Genomic DNA, 3,337 nt, shown 5'->3' with positions numbered 1-3,337 from the left:
ATACCGCCACCTACTGTACAAGATTGTGTCACCTCATCAACATAGAGTGTTTTCGGAAATATGCTCGGAGCATTCTGTTCACTCCGACCGTTTGGATATTCACATGTGTCGTTAGAAAATTTAGAGTGGACCAAAAAACGGAGTGCTAAATCCTAAATGGGACCCTGAAAATAAACCGAATAATGTCTTGGATCAAGCGTAGTATAGTCATTATTTCTGGGTTTGTATTCATTTATTTGACAAAATTAGAGGGCTGCAATTACCAAATACCAACATAACGTTTCACCCTATATATCTATATCTATATGTATATATCAATTCATCCATTAACTGTACCGCTTCTCCTCACTTGGGTCGCTATCTTCGGGCAGTAGGCGGGGGACACTCTGAACTGGTTACCTGCCAATTGCAAGGTACACATAGATAAATAATTTGCACTTCTTGTGAAGCCAAATTCTAATATTGTGCCATATTAGCTGGATATCAATTAATGCAAACCAACAGTAGTGGATTGTGGTGATTATCGGCAAAACTAAATATATAAATTGGAAAATTGTTTCTGGGGACAATGCCTGTGAGGATGCCACTGTCTAGATCAGGGGAATTCAATTAAAAGTCACAGAGGTCCACTACTAATATTTCCTCCAATTAAAAGGTCCAAACCTAAGTCCAACTTATAGCCTATGCTCACATTTTATATAGTTTTGATATTTAGTCTAAATTTCAACAGAGTGCGCTTACATAGTAAAACAAGTAATTTTCTCATTAAACAGATTTCGCAGTCAAATAAATATAAGGTGTTTATTTTAGATTCAAGAAAATTTAAATCTCAGAATAAAATAAAGTGCAAACAATGCAAACAGTGCAAACAATGCAAACAGTGCAAAAAATGCATCTAACCCAATTTTCTTTTTCCAGCCTAAAGAACTGAAGGGCGACACTTCCAGTAAAAAAAAAAGAAAAGTCAAATATCTCCTGCAGAAACAAACCAAACGCTGAGCATTGCGTTAACATCTTTTTCCTTTTTTTTCATCAGAGTTCCCAGCCTTAAAAAGTGAAGGCCTAATTTACCATGTAAAACAGGTCAACATGTTCAACAAACAATCAATAAAAATGGCTGTCCTTATGAAAGGCAAATTGAAACAGAGCTTTTTTAACTTCTCTTAATGAGAAACATGGGCATGTGACTGCCCTGCGAGTGACTTAAATCTTGGTTGTGTTGGAATTCATAACTTTAAATGTACCAAAAGTTTACCAAAATAGTTCGAATTAATTATCTGACTCCATTAATGGTTAACCAAACACGACCTTCATTCATCCAACAATTATGCACGCTCGTTTTTGAGAGAAAGATGACCAGGAAGCCGGCAACTTCACACGGGAGTGGATTTATTCCTAACAGTAGATCTAATACAAAGCCTGGGGCTCGGTTCCTACCATTACAGCTCTGCGCGTCCCTGTACCCAACAGAGGACGACGCCCCCCCGAGTTGCCCAGGATCATTTATACATTTCAGCAAACAAAGCAAAGACATCCTACTATTCTACTATTGGCTATGTGTCATCTGCAGTTAACTTTAGCTTTCTCTTAGTGGACGTCTTCTGCCCGCAGGATGACGTGTCGGCTCGTCCAATCTCACACAGCAGCGCCTTGATGTCGGGGAGGCCCTGCGTCAGTACCCCCGTTATCAGAAGTGCGGCTCGTCCTGTACAAAAAATATCTGCCACCTACGCATTTCACACAGCCTGCCCTGACCTTCCACTGCACATCGAATCAAAGCACAATCAGCAAATATCTTTCTTGCATTAAACTGAATCCATGTAATTTGTAGTCAATCATATAAAATCCTTTATAGTCAAATGTATAAAATCCTTTAGTTGGAACATAGTCAGTGCAATTCTCATGCAGACATGTAAATGTTCATTAGTGAGCCTTGAGTGATATTTGTTTTTGATGATGTTCATAGTGGAAAAAGATGACTCACAGCTGTAAGTCGATCCAAACATTGTCAAGGTGTGCAGTGCTACTTTGGTAAGACCAGTCTGTAGCCAGAAGGTAGCAGGGTCAGTTGTCTCAAAATGCTCTTTTAATGCTCTTTCCTTGCAGATCAATCAGCTCAAGCTGCAGAGATCCTGCATGTGCCCACTTGAACATCTGTGTCACTTTCCTTGGAAAAACCTCTGACATCGCTGATGAGGAATGGATTCTGAATTAGCAGGAGTAGCTGCTGGCCAAGGCAGAAAATGTCGAACCTTCTGCTGAAGTTTTCAATCAGTTTGTTTATGAAGTCAACATAGGGAGAAACGTCTATCCCACCCTGAATTTGTTCCTGCACTTTTGGGAAGTGTTCACACTCTCCTTTGAGATCATCTTTGAAAATGTACAGCTTCCTCTGAAAAGATCGAACAGCTGTCATCAAATCAGCAACTGAATTGCTCTTACCCTGCAGCTTTATGTTGAGCTCATTAAGATGGGAGGTAATGTCAACCAAAAAACCAACCCTATCCATCTTTTGCTCATCTTGCATAAAAACTGAAAATTCTGTCGCTCTCTGACTCTTGATCTGCTTTAAGAAAGCAGCTATTTCCTTCCGAATGAACCAGAAACGTCCCAGTGCATTGCCTTTACTCAGCCACCGCACATTGTTGTGCAATAGAAGGTCATTGGCATTTGCCTCAATATCTTCCAGGAATTCTCTCAGGAGACGATGCTGAAGGGATGAAGATGCCCTGAGGAAGTTGATGAGTTTCATCATTGTGTTCATTACTTCTGCAAAATGTTCTGATAAAGTGGCACACAAAACAGTCTGATGGATGAGACAATGGTAAGCAATAAGATTTGGGTTGTCCTCTTTCATTCGGGGCACAGCCCCCCGCTCTTTTCCCACCATGGCAGGAGCACCATCTGTAGTGACAGACACAACCTGTTTTGGATCTATGCCACGCTGTCTCAGCATCTGTTTTATAGCAGCATATATGTCTTCTCCTCTTGTGTGTCTTTCAAGTGCTGCTACACCCAGCAGATCCTCACAAAGCACCTTGATATCTTTGTGAAAAAATCTCACATACACCAAAAGTTGGGCATGATCTGCAACATCTGTGGACTCATCAATGGCCAACGATATGCATGGTGCACTCTGAATAGCTGCATCAAGCTGTGCCAGTACATCATCCGCTAATATTTCAGATTTTCTGATTGCAGTTGAAGCAGACATGGGGATTTGTTTGGTAATTTCACACATCTGGTCTTTTTGTTTTCCTTCAAATAATGTCTCTGCAACTACATTTAAGCACTCCTTCACAACTGGGCCATCACTAAATGTTTTTTTATGTTTTCC

General features: G+C 40.4%; 1 pseudogene; it reads right to left on the bottom strand.

Moving 5' to 3' along the window:
* Positions 1 to 1,835: 1,835 nt before the first annotated feature.
* LOC148323072 (SCAN domain-containing protein 3-like) lies at positions 1,836 to 2,985 on the bottom strand (annotated as a pseudogene).
* Positions 2,986 to 3,337: the final 352 nt, after the last annotated feature.

The sequence above is a fragment of the Idiotropiscis lumnitzeri genome, chromosome 15 (assembly GCF_059441095.1).
Source record: "Idiotropiscis lumnitzeri isolate Australia: NSW breed Sydney's pygmy pipehorse chromosome 15, RoL_Ilum_1.0, whole genome shotgun sequence".
Taxonomy (NCBI): Eukaryota; Metazoa; Chordata; class Actinopteri; order Syngnathiformes; family Syngnathidae; genus Idiotropiscis; species Idiotropiscis lumnitzeri.
The sequence above is the reverse complement of the archived record's forward strand: the minus strand, read 5'-3'. Positions and strand labels throughout refer to the sequence as shown.